Raw genomic sequence first — 14,009 nt, forward strand, 5'->3', positions numbered from 1 at the left:
ACCGAACCAACGGTTTTTAAAATGGTTCGGTTATATTGGTTAATTTGGTTTTTGTTAGGTTTTTCGGTTATTATGCTCACCCCTAATTTCCAGCCCATTCCTATTCAATAGCCAATTACAAACCCTATATTAAAATGGTATAATATTAAAATGAACAGTGATCTTGTTTCATTTTCAAAAGCAAAACAAAACAAAGCATCTACAATGAAACCACCTAGTTCATTAAACATAAAAACATTCTTAGTTGATTATTCTTAAAACACAAAACACAAATGATAGCATCCTACTTCTATAAACAAAAATAATTAATTAAAAAAAAAAAGTTTAAGTGCAATAATTGTCAAAGTACAATGCCCTTTATTATAGGATGATAAGTACCATATGAGACTGCACATTTGCCATCTTCTTTTCATCAAACTCGTACTCCTTAAAATGTACTTTTGCAGCCTTTTAACATAAAACAATAACCAAAATACAAGTAGTCAAAATCTATCAAAATTTTCCATAAACAAAACTTTCATATATTTCTATTTTATTGTTGTAGTTCACAAAAGTTTCTTATCCTAGCATTGCACTTCCAAAAATCTACAAATTTATAAAATTCTACTTTAAAAAAACATAACCAATTATAGCCAAATGTTCTACAAACAAATTAAATTAAAAAACCAATTGTTATTTAACAAAGGTGAGGGTTTGGTACAACAAACAAAATACAAAAGAAAAAAATCTAACAATATAGTACTTACATTCAGAAACCCATGTTGTCGAAAAAACACAAACTCATACATTCGGTTCATAATGTAGTAACCACACTCCCAATCGGACAGTTGTTGGTTGCACTAGAAAGATCATAACCACTCGAATAACTAATTCTAGGAGACTTGGACAGAAAAAAAAAATTATATATAATGGCATTGGCATGCATAATTTGCGTGTTATATATTATATACCTTGTCAATAATGATGCTGCTTCATTGATGATTAAGGGCAACATATATGTTCTTTATAAAGATCAAGATCATATATGTTCTTTATCACGTACTTTTTTCTTTTACTATATTTGTTGTTCAAATTATTGGATAGACTACCTGAAGCATCATGCAATAAAAAAAGGAAAAGATGTGAAACCTGCAGCTAGTTAAAGGAGCATTGTACTTTACCAACTATCCTGAATATAAAAAAAACATACTTTATCTTTTACTCATAATAGCAACTTCCTTTCAATTTCTTTGCAATTATCGCAATCAGTGACCTTCTTCCACCTATTACTTTGGTTACTTGTCAGTTTTAATGCCACGAACCAATTATAGCAACATACTTTATCTACTGAGATTGATTTTTAAATGATTTTTTAAATTTGGCTAACTGAGTTTTCGTCAACTCATCAGGTTACCAGTATAATCATGAAAGATTTTGGAAGGAGGTTGCTAGAATGAGTAAAATCCAAATTACAATTCTAGATTTAGTGTGAAATGTGGATTTTAGATTTAGTTATTTTTTTGGTGTTATCCGGTTGAAATTTTGTGTCAGGTGAAACTATTTATGTTTATGTTCTTTAAAGGCTTCCAAGTAAAGCCGAGTTTACAAGTTTTATTTTTGTTTTGCTTATGTCCAAACTTGTGGTCTTGCACAATGAATTCACACTTGTTCCATACAATTGGTAGATCGTTCAAATTACAATGCCTTAAAAATAAAAGTTAAAATTAAAAAAAAAAAAATCCAATGTCGTAACAGAAGCATATGAAAGGAGAATGCTATAATTCACGATAAAGAGAAGTTCATTGCTATTTCTTGCATTTATCCCTAAAAATGCCAACAAAATCATGGTAAATTTTCTGAAATTAATTCCTTCATTGGTGTTTGCAAATGACTTGTGCATTACCTTTTTAAACAATGTGTAAAATCAATTTGACATCAACAATATCACTAATAAAATCACAAGGTAAACCTACATATAGAAACATGGGTATATAGAAGGGCTAATCAGAAAACATAGCACTGTACTTTTATTACTTTGTTTATTATAGCATCCCACTTTCATTTCTTCCTATTAGAGCATTGTACTTTAAAAAACATCCGATGTACAATGTCGTAAATGGCTAGAAATTTTGAAGTACAATACATTCACAAAAAATGAAAGTAACAGAAAAAAAAAACAAAAGGAGGATGATATAATACACAGATTTAGAAATTACATTGTTGAAGAAAACGAAAACATTGATTCAATTCGATTATCAGTAGTCACTCCAACAAGTAGCCCAGAAGTATTTACAGCAGCAACAAACTTCATCTGTTTCAAGTTCTGATCATGGAACTTCACCATTTTTTCTCCCTCCACCAAACAGTCTATTAAAAAAGGATAAAGGAAAAGAAAATAATTGAATCAATTTAAGATTTCAAAAGTGAGAATCTTTCACCAACTTCATCAAGCTTAAAATCAAAACAGAACATTATCGAAGCTCATGATATACTTTAAATTGAGGTTTTATGTAATCTAATTATTATTGTGCACATTTATTATCGTTATTTATTTGCGACTCTTTAAATTTAGTTTCCAGAAGTTTAATATATTTGCGGTTCAATTACTTATTGTTCAACATTCAGTGACAGGTGAGGAAGAAACGTAATTTTCACTGATATACAGTTCCCTAGCTAATTTGAGGCGAATTTCCATATGCTATACACCTTTAGTTTTTTAGTCTGAGTTTGTTGAGCATGAGAAACTTTCTAGTGTTATCAACCAGCAATACGCATGACAAAGTACTCCCATTAACACAAATCAGATGACCAAATTTGAAATTGAATGAACAGTTTGAACATTTAAATAACCCTATCAATTGCTGTCAAATTAATTAAACAATTGATTAGAAATAGTACCTGGTTGTTCAAAATTGAAGACTCGTCGAATCACTGTTGAAATCGATTGACGATCAGTTTTGAAGAGGTGCTCGCCGGAGAGAGAGAGAGAGAGAGAGAGAGAGAGAGAGAGAGAGAGAGAGAGAGAGAGAGATCTACAGGGGCAAAATGGGAAAAATACAAATGATTTACAAAGCGTAAGTCACACTTTAAGGATTTACGATTCATTTTGTGATTCCATATCATCATGGGCGTGTACTTTATCAAAATTTTATTAGTCATTTATATATTTATCATATTATCTTTAATTAGATATTTATTAACCCGTTCAAATAAAAAATATATATATTTCAATTTGTTAATACTTTTATTTTACCAATTTGTATAGTAAAGTTTAGAGTAAATTATAAAGGTGATCATTGTGCTTAACCCAAAATCACAAGCTCAATTGAAAAAAAATTAAAATCATCATTAACGTGGTATTTCATTGTGGATATATATGGTCTCTAAATCACATAAAATAACTTTTAAATTTTAGATTAAACTTGTGTTTTTTTACATATCAAGTTCATATATTCGACTTTGGCTTTAAATTTAATATATAGTAACAAACTAACAATTGTTTTACATATTCATTGATTCTTATTTTATATCAATGTACTTCCATTAGTTGAGGTTTAGACCAAGATCAACATCTTTTTGGATTGTTTCATACCACATGAAACAGTAGGATACCTTGATAAAATAATTTAGTAATATATATACAATTACTTATATCAAATAATATTTTTTTAATGATAACAATAAGTTCTTTAAAACCTACCTGTGATATAATCTAAAAAGGCTAAAAAACAGGACAAATGTTTATTATGATGCTACCAGGCAAGAACATCAGGTAGTTTAATTACAAGAATCTTTCAATAGATTTACATTTTTAATATTAATGTCTGTGGCCCAGTTTCTTATAAAAATATTTGAAAAAATAACAACACTTAAGGAAATGAAAGGAAAAATTAAACACGGGCAATTTGTAAATGATCATTTTACCCTTCTCATCATATTCGACGTAAGTCAAAAAGAAACAACACCTATATATGTGGGAGGAATGAAATGAGAGCAAGTTTTCAAATGAGAAGTTTCGCATGACAAAAGAATTAGTCTGTAACATGATAAACATTTCTTCATTTTTGTAAGAGAACAGGAGACTTTGAGGGCATTATGGTCATCTTCATTCCCAGGACAAGAATTACATGGCCTAAAATACTAGTTTATTATATAAAATACCAGTTTAATCTTCCTTCTTTTCCTAATAAGATAATGAACAAAGACAAAAAGAATGAATTAATTGACAAAGTCTTACAATTTCCCTATCATTTATTATATAAAATACTAGTTTAATCATCCTTCTTTTCTTTATATATCGCAGACATAATTGCCCCTGCTGAAAAATAACACCACAAAAGTATTACACATTTACCCTTTTAGTCTTTATAGTTCTATAAAGGACGAGTTTAAAAGACAAACATAACCAAACGGATTGCTTCCATAAGTCGCATCATTTCATCAAACATATGAAATCAAGTGTCCTGATTGGTTTGTTTTTGCAATAGAGATAATAAACTCACACAACAGATTGTTACCAAAAAATTGTCTTTCATTCTCACAGATTGCATATGTTTGTACGTTAGAACAGAAGCTTATTCTTCATTCATAAGACTGTTTAAAAGTACGTTGTTATTTTTTGCTTGACGTTTAAATTAAAAAGTGTCTAAGGGTTATCTTAGATTAGATTTCGCACCTTAATAACAACGTACTTTTAAATTCAATGTGTTCTGTGATACAGATAATCTTAATATCCAGTAATGCACACACAAAAACAACAAACATATATGCACACAACACTCATATATCACACACATACTCGGATGTTAATTTTTTTATAAACAACTTTTTTGCCCTTCATTAAATCCGACAAAAGGCATACCTTGAAAAAAAAGGTTCAATTAATGCCTTAATATAAAGAAATGAAACATGGAAATGCCAAATTTAAGTTCAATACATCATTGCCTTAAAGACTTAAGTTCAATTCCTTAATACAAATAAATGAAACATGGAGTAAAATCCGTTTTTCCCCACGTTCAACTACCAATCAATCCAGCTTCCAAGGCACTTCAACATTTTACATCAAACTACCTAGTACAAATCAAACCCAAGTGTCAACAGATGAGTTTATACAACTCATTATAAAACTTTATGATCTCACCAATAAGGTTGCCATGTCCAACACTTAAGGTTCAAACATACAGCCCCTTCCATTCCATCTGAAGTTGAAAATTTTATACAACTCATTATAAAACAAAACCCACAATTTTAGTTTGAACAAAACATATAAATACAAACATATTACAATAGATTTTTGTTTAATTTATTATACAATAACATAATATTAGAGAAGTTCATTAATAAAACATAGCTAATAATAACAATGTATATTATTTTAAACACATATAAACACAACCACTCTCACATCCAATGCCACACACACACCACACAACCACACACACAGGGCATGTGTATCTGTATTCTGTGTGTTGTTGTGTATGTGGGAAAAATCTGTCAGATGAATGCCAAAATATAAGAAGCTGTCAAATGAATGCTACAAAATAACCTCATACTTATATTATGTTAAAAGGAAAGATACATTCCTTTTTTTCTTACAAAACCATTGTACGTTATCATTAATAACAGTTCTTGAAAACATTTTATTTTGCTTTTTTTTCTTTACCAAAGCATTGCATGTTGAAATTAGATTGCTATGATTGGGTGAATGTTGTCAAAGTATATGCTATTATAGCATTGTACTTGGAAAGTACAATGCTTTAACAGGGATATAAATTACAATGACAATGATTTTTAACAGGATTACAATGACAATGCTTTAACACGAATATAAATCACTGTATATGATAATCCAGCTCAGCACCCATGTAAGGAAAAAAAACAATAATCATAGATCCATTGAATCTCACAGTTAGAAGGTACATATCATGCTTCAAATAGAACTTCCTGAAAACAAAAGAAAGTTTTTAGGTCAGGTGTCCTATGAAGAGGAGGGGAACTTTAACTATATGTCCGCCTAGAAATTCATGGAGAAATAAATTAATTTCAATATTATTCCATCAAATAAGAAATTGACTGAATTAATTCAATTGCTACTGCCAGACCCTATTTAAACACTCATTTAACCTTGAAATCATCCTCCACTTACAATTAGCAACCCTTATTTAACTAATTCATCAATTCTTTCCAGTTTGACAATTATTCAAGAAAGTGAAAGTCACAATTCCAAATCAACTAACCATTTTTCACAGGGTCCTTGCACAGCTATTATCGTTTACCATGAGAATAACACAAACATTCCATCAATTTCATCATGTAATAAATTTAAAACACCTTGATTGATCCATAACTAAATTAGGGCTTGAAATTACCTCTTGGAAGTGTAATTCAAAAAGAAAGAGACTGGATGGGGGTAAACCAACAGATTTTCGGCCACTAGGGTTACTGCCAACGAAGTGCCGCCACAACTCCACCTTCGGCCACGGCTTCACGGCGCTGCTTTCTTCTTCGCCACATCTTTGTCTCGACTGCTCTCTTGTTTCTACTAATTACACACTCACGACTAGACAGCAGCACCAAGGGTCAGAAACCCGGTGCACTCGAGGAAGGTGTGTGTGCGTGTTTTTGCGTTCTCCCGATCAAACACACACTAGAAGCCTAAATTCCAATTTGACCCATTTGCGTCGGTTATTTTGACAATAAACTCATTTGTATATTGTTTTTATGTTTTTTTTTCTTTTTCTTTTTCTAAATATTAAATAATAAAACCAATATCATTTAAAAAGGACAAAAAATTAGGATATCACATATTCCTAATTTCATTCCTAATTTTTTTTTTATTATATAGATGTTCCCGAGGTTTGAATTTATTGGATATTTTGTCCTGAAGGCATGTAAAATGATTTTCTGTGTCTTTTTTATTTTAATTTAATTTTTAACTAATTTTAATTAACAAAACAAAACAAATTAGAAAGTAAAAAAAGTCATACTCATCTTTCTTGCATCAAACAAGAAAAGGCTTTTTATTTTAATTTAATTTTTAACTAATTTTAATTAACACAACAAATTAAAAAGTAAAAAAGAGTCGCACACACTCTCTCTCTCTCTTGCATCAAACAAGAAAAGGCTTTACTATCATTGTTTGACCACCACCATTGCATCATTTTTACAGACACGACCATTACTTCTCACAACATCTTTCCGGTGACCACCATTGCTGTTTTTGTAATATCTTGAACAATAATATTAAATTGGTAAGATCTACAATCGTTCAACCCAACAAACTTAAAATCTAAAATTTGAAAATCATTTTTTTTTCATCCTAAAACCTTAAATTTTGAAATCATTCAGCCTAATATAACCCTAAAACCATTTCCATAACATGTTTGCGGCCGCACACGGGAGAAATAAAGGTGGTGCGGCTGAGGATGATATTAGGTTTAGGGTTTATTTAGCTTATATATCCGACGGTGAAACATATTGCCATATTGTCATAGTTGGTCCCTCCCTTCACCTATTCTTCAAAAGAAGCCTATAAATTACCATTTAAACCCTGCCCATGAAAATCTTTACTAATTAAGTCCGAATTTTACCTTTTTAACCCAGCCTCTTGAAATCATTTACAAATTAAATCTAATACTTACCAAATAGCCCCTTAGCCTCCAAAATCTTTTCAAAATAAATCCAAAAATTACTTTTTAAACCCCGAATAATCCAATTTATAACATTTGGCTTCCTAAAAACAACACGCCACTAAATAATATGGATTTAGGGCGACTATTCGTTCATCAATTTTATCTATTTAATTATTTAATAAACTAGATGTTACATTTGTATAAATCAAAGATTTGATATCGATGACTATTGTTGAGATCGTATGAGGATGTTCACAAAGTTTATTGTTCGTTGGTCGATGCTTGATGACGAACAGATAATGCTTTGACGGGTCTCATATGCGAAGATTTTAAAGGGATCAATAGAAGGGTCAATGTGCGAAGGTTTTGATAACGAAGGTTTTGATGTCAATAGTCGCATTTTTTTTGGAATAATGAAGATTTTTGATCGCTAATAGCGAAGATTTTTGATCGCGAAGGGCATTGGAGTCGAACCTCGACCGGAACAAGAGAATTAGGGAAGAAACCAAACAAGTTTTGAAGTTGGTGTCACACCCCCGAACCAGACGGCGAAAACGTCTGAGGGCTCGTGTGACTTAAATTGAATATCATCACAATGAATATACATGAATCATAACATAAACATCACCATGCATCAATATATTACAACTAGAATTGTTCACATCAAGAACATTGTTTTAACATAACAAATCCATACATAAATTGTTTGATAGTTTTCATAAACAAAACACCCTAACATACTTGGTACTTATTCCTCGGCTTACCTGTTACCTGAGAATACAAGTTATTTTGAAAAACGGTCAACATATGGAATGTTGGTGAGTTCATAAGTATGTTGTGATAAAATGATTTGTGTAGTTTGTAAAACCCAGAAAATCTGATATTTTCTGAAAAGACCATTGTTTAAAAAAAAGTGTGAAGATCCGTACATATATGCATGATGATTTCAAAAAAGACATGTATAATTGTAGGATTTGGTATTAAGCGTACAAGTGAAAATGTTGAACTTCCCAGGAAAACCCGATGTTTTCCAAATACATAAAATACAATGATTTCTCAAATTGATATACCGCCACAATGAATGATTTTTTATCACTCTTCCTTGATTACTTGGATGGTTTTGGATTAATTAAAGGTTGTGAGTCGTTATAACCACTCATGACAATGGCTAGTTATAATTCCTGACTACGAACGATCCTTAGAGGTGTCGTCCATTATCACTCACTTAAGTCCAACTACCTTGATTACTCTTGATTGTCAACCTGAATCTGTTTACTTTGATTACTCATAAGCCTAGCAAACGAGGAAAAGAGGAGTACAAATCCTGCTATTTCCGTGAGTTTACCTTAGGCCGTCGGGGATGCGAAAGACTCGTTGGTCCATCTCGCATTTGATTACTTTGACCTTACTGGCAATACTATTGGATCACTAGGGCCCAATAGCATTTGAGAGCCATTGAAGGTCCCTTTATATGGAATTGGGTTATAGAAGGCCCAATAACAAATAATCATTATCCCTTAGGCCCAAAGATCATGTTAATGGACTTGCAAGATCCAACAAGCATGATTTGAAACTTTGAAGTCCAAGTGTCGAATGTTTACTTGTCTTAGGTATCGCATATCTACTGAAGAGTTCGATTTAACGATTATTGTTTTGTATAGACTCGAGACCGATCGATTTGTTTATAACGATATTTGGAGTTATACGCGTATTTTGTCTTTCGATTTTTGTAAACCGTAGATTAGTATTTTTGACTCAATATTCTATAAATAAAATAATTGGTTTTAAAAAAATAGTGGTTTGACCAATTCAGCCCCTTTCTTTTGTAAAATAACAAATGTAGTCCTTAATATAAAAGAAAAGTCATTGTAGGTCCTTAAAACATTTTCTTGACACTTTTGCATCGTAGACTTGTTGAAATGATATTTTTAACTCGAAACTCATTTTTTTAACAGTTTCAGCCCTTCCAGAATGATATTTTCCGGTTAAAGCCCAACTTTTTGCAAATTTTACACTTTTAGGCCAAAATCCAAAAACTTTACATTTTCGATCCTTTTTGGAAATGAAAACCATCTTTAACCCTTGAAATAGTTTTGCTACACTTTTTATCCCCTGTTTTGAAGAGTTTACTACTTCAGCCCTTTTAAATGTCATATTTTCGCAATTTTGGGCTTATTGGGCCGAAAGCCCTAAAATTTAGCCCATTAAGCTAATATTTACATTTTAAGTTCTTTGAAGATCATAATGTTCAGAAAAGCAATTTTTGTAACTGTTTTGACCCTTTAGACCTTTAAGAAAACGTGAATTAGCAACTTTTAGCCCAACTTTTGTATATTTGACAATTTAAGCCCAAAAATGGGTTTTGTGGTGAAATATGTTTATCACAATCTTATAAGTTATTATTCTTGACAAGTTTAGTGTAAGATAACTTAGATCATGTTTGATATCTTTCTTATGTCATAGATATCGGGATTTATTCCCTTTTTTGTTTACATATTCAACACAAAAACACATAAAGTCACACATACATGCATAAAATCATACATAGCACACACATACACATAGATCTACACATTTTGATTGTATTTTCCCCCATAAAACTTATGAAAACCGAAAAGAGATTGGTATGAAGCTCACATTTGCTTGTTGTTTTCGGTTTATAAGGAAGAAATGAAGAAAACTTGATCCTAGCAAGCCTCCTTGGAAGATCTCGAACTTAAGGAGTTTTCTAGGAGTATGATCACCAAAAACTTGTTTAGAATGAGTGATCTTACATGAGAGAGGAGTTTTATAGCTTAGACATGTGAAAACTTACCAAAGAATGATGATTATCTTGTGAAATCCTCTTGAAACTAAAGCAAAATTTTGATATTTTTGGATGAAGAAGAAGGGATGAGTCTTGAGTGATTTAGAGAGAGTTTTGTTGTGAAGTGTGTGTGTTTGGGAGACGCTCGGCCGAAGGATAAAGAGAGAGGGGGAAGAGAAGTGAGTGAAGTGATATGTGCATGGGAATATGAGTTATTGCATGGAGATCCAAGAGGTAATAAAGAGGTGGCAAATGAAAGTCAACTCTCTTCCATGTTGGGTTGTTGGGCCGAGAAGTTGAGAAAGGAAAGGAAGAATATTGGGCTTCTTGTGTTTAAGCCCATATTATGACTTAATTATGCAATTTTCGGCCCAAATAAATCTAGAAATGATTTCTTTATGACCCATTAGAGCTATATAAATTCGTTGTGACCCAATAAGGTCCATTAGGGTATTTTATTTCATTCTAGGCCCAAAATGTTAAAATAAATGAAAGTGGGTCCAAATTAGAGCCCATATAAGAGTTCTAAGCCCAAGATAGTAAAATTGGAAGCTTATTGGCCCATTGGGCCCCATAAGGAAATCCTAGTCCAAAATGGACTTAAACCGGGATTTCTAGGGTTTCCAATTCTTTGTTGACTATTTGATGTGCTTGTCTAAAGTGTTTGATGGAAGTTTTGTTGTTATTGAATAAGCATCATACATGCTTTCATGTCGTTGGTTCACATTTGTTATCATTGTTCAATGTTTACAAGGCATCAAAATTCCTAGTTGTGACAGTTGGTCCTTAAACTTTCGAAGATTTGACAGTTTACACCCACATTCGACATAAGGACCTAATTTCGATAGTTTGAAAGAAAATAGGCAAAATTTTAGAAGTGAGTCTGTGCAATTTCGAAAAGTTGGCAGAAAATACCCAACTTCGAAATTAGGGTAATTTTATGAGAAATTGAAGAATGTACATTTCAAGTCCCTATAGTTGGTGTGAACTTACACTTTATGCCCAGTTTCGCAAATAGAGTGTTTTGCGTCTTAAGCTATTTTTGGCGTAACAAGTCCTGCAGAATTCTATTATTGACAGTGTTTACCTAGATTTTGGAAAATCTTGCAACTTTCACCCAAAAAGTCAAACTTTTTCACAAACTAGAAATTTTTTGAGGCTTTTTCGTGATTATTTTTCCGTGCAAGATTTTCAAGGTTTCATTTTTGGTACACATCAAGGGGGAGTATTGTGAAGATTATTCCTCGGGCACTTCTCACCCTTAATGGGTTTTATAATCATTTTTTTGATTATTAAAAGGGAGATAATGAAGAGTGGGTATTCGAAGCGGGTTTGTCGGATATTCATTTGCGGATGTTACTTCGAGGGGGAGTTTGGACTTGATCGCACGGGCTTGTTGGATAGTGAAGCCGGGACATCTAATCCAAACTTTGAGGGGGAGAATGCTAAGGTGCAAAGTCATGCTTGGATGTAGTGTATTAAGCTTACCCTCTTATATGTGTAAATGTGTTGAGTCTTTCTTATAAATAAGAAGTGAGTGACTCTCATTACGTAAGATCTTGTTTTGGAGAGCATTAGTTTTAGAGAGAGAAATTTACAAACCCATTTATACTCTTTCTGATTGAACTAATGAGAGCTTAAAAGGTTTATTTACTCCTTGTGTTCTTGAGTTTGTATAATGATTCACTATATCTTTTCTTATTCCGCACATATCATCATAATTAACACAACTACACCATATTAACAAGACCCACAAATGAGCTATTCGGACGTGAACGGGAAATTGCGATAAAAGTCAAAGAGGAGCTTCCAAAAAATATAACATCTAGTTTTCCTTTTTTTTAATTTTCATGGTTTCGTTTTTTTTTTTTTACATTTCTAGGTTTATAATTTGAATTTCTATGTGTTTTTTTGTGTGTTGTATTTTTATTTTATGTTTAATGAAATTTATGTTTTAAAAAAATAATATGTTTGAAATATTTAATTTCTATATTAATTAAAAAAAGTAGCATGGCAAGTGTAGCAACCCGCGCCGCGCCATGCAAATGATAAGTGTTGACTAAAGTGTGGAAAATATGATGTGCATCTACGTAGAACGTGGATTGTGTGGCACCACACCTACTAGCCTTATATAATTACCGGTCTCAATTTTATGCTTTTCTTATTAATCTGCTTTATCACTCTCAATCTTGCCTTCACTTAATCTAGATTAAAGATGACACACACACAATAACATATCACATTTTCTGGCTTCATGTGCAATATACAACCACACTTCCTATTTCCTTAATCTAGTGATTCGTGTCTAGTCGCCAACTCGCCCTCATTCTCCACTCAGTTCTAGCTATAAGGTTTAATCAAACTTCTAAATTTTTATTTACAGTTTTTTTTGTTTGTTTGTTTCTCATTTTGATTTTTGACATTATTATTTTCTGACTTATGAGTCCATTAGGTTTTAATTTGGTTCAAATTATCATATATATTATTTTGTTCAACTCTTTCTTAGTTTCTCATTATCAAATTTTTGTTTGATGAAATTCAAAGCTTTCGTATAAACTAATTAGAAGTTTATGTTTCAAATCTTCTGATTTTTTTTTTTTTTTTTTTTTTTTTTTTTTTTTTTTTTTTGTGTGATTTGATTTTTGCAAAGTTTCAGTTTTGAACTTAAAAATACTTATTTGGACTTCTTAAGGTAATATGCATATGTTAATCCAAATTGTTGGTTATCATATTTTATTTATTTATAAGATATTAAGATTCTTTGACTTTTGTAAATTTTGTTTGGCAACTTGCTTTGATATTTAACTTCTCCAAACTCGAGGAAGAAATCAGAAATCAAGTATATTCTTTCCTTGAAGTAGTGTTTAATTATTGACAGTTATACAATGTTACCTAAAAAACATTTATCCGAAGCCAAGAAAGAAAGAAACAAAAATTTGTTGATGCATCTATACAATCTCAAAAATGAACTATGGATAAGTTTTTTTTAAACCTTTGAGTACTTCTAATTTAAAGGAAGAAAATATTAATTTGAATGAAACTGATACTATTTTTAATGAAAATGATCCCATCTTGAATGAAGAAAATACTAATTTGAATAAAGAAAATATCAATCGAATGAACACGATAATAATGTAAATTAAGAAAAAACTAATATAAATGAACCTTTAGATATTTTTAAACCTAGAAATTAGGATTTGCTATGTACTTTCAAAATTAAAGGTATTGCAAATGATTTTGCCTAATAATATAATGTAAGCTATTGAAATTTTGGACTTTGTTAAAATTGTTGATTGTTATCTAAATATTTTATTTCATATAGCATCTTATTAAACCATTCATATCACTGTTACATTGCAGAAAGAAGTTTTTCAAAACTAAAGTTATTGAAGAGTTATCTAAGGTCATCGATGTTGCAAGAAATATTGAATGGTTTGACAATATTATGTAGAGAGAAAGATATATTACATCAAATCAATCTTGATGGTATTTTTAATGGTTTTGTATCTAAAAAAGCAAGGAGAAGTATTTTTTTTTAAATTAGTTGTTTTTGTAATATTGTAGCCATATTTGTGTTTTTTTTTAATATTATT

General features: G+C 31.1%; 1 long non-coding RNA gene across 5 annotated transcripts; it reads right to left on the reverse strand.

Moving 5' to 3' along the window:
- Positions 1–1,707: 1,707 nt before the first annotated feature.
- LOC111902522 (uncharacterized) lies at positions 1,708–6,681 on the reverse strand. 5 transcript variants are annotated; one of them, XR_006187787.2, is made up of 4 exons: positions 6,348–6,673; positions 2,878–4,294; positions 1,883–2,346; positions 1,708–1,803 (listed from the first exon to the last, which is right to left on the reverse strand). It is a non-coding gene; the product is annotated as an uncharacterized LOC111902522 (long non-coding RNA). The 5 variants fall into 5 exon arrangements; XR_006187786.2 differs by lacking the exon at positions 1,708–1,803 and having other exon boundaries at positions 1,972–2,346; positions 2,878–4,297; positions 6,348–6,681; XR_006187785.2 differs by lacking the exon at positions 1,708–1,803 and having other exon boundaries at positions 1,972–2,346; positions 6,348–6,680.
- Between the last annotated feature and the right edge of the window lie 7,328 nt (positions 6,682–14,009).

Source organism: Lactuca sativa, chromosome 2 (genome assembly GCF_002870075.4).
Source record: "Lactuca sativa cultivar Salinas chromosome 2, Lsat_Salinas_v11, whole genome shotgun sequence".
NCBI lineage: Eukaryota > Viridiplantae > Streptophyta > Magnoliopsida > Asterales > Asteraceae > Lactuca > Lactuca sativa.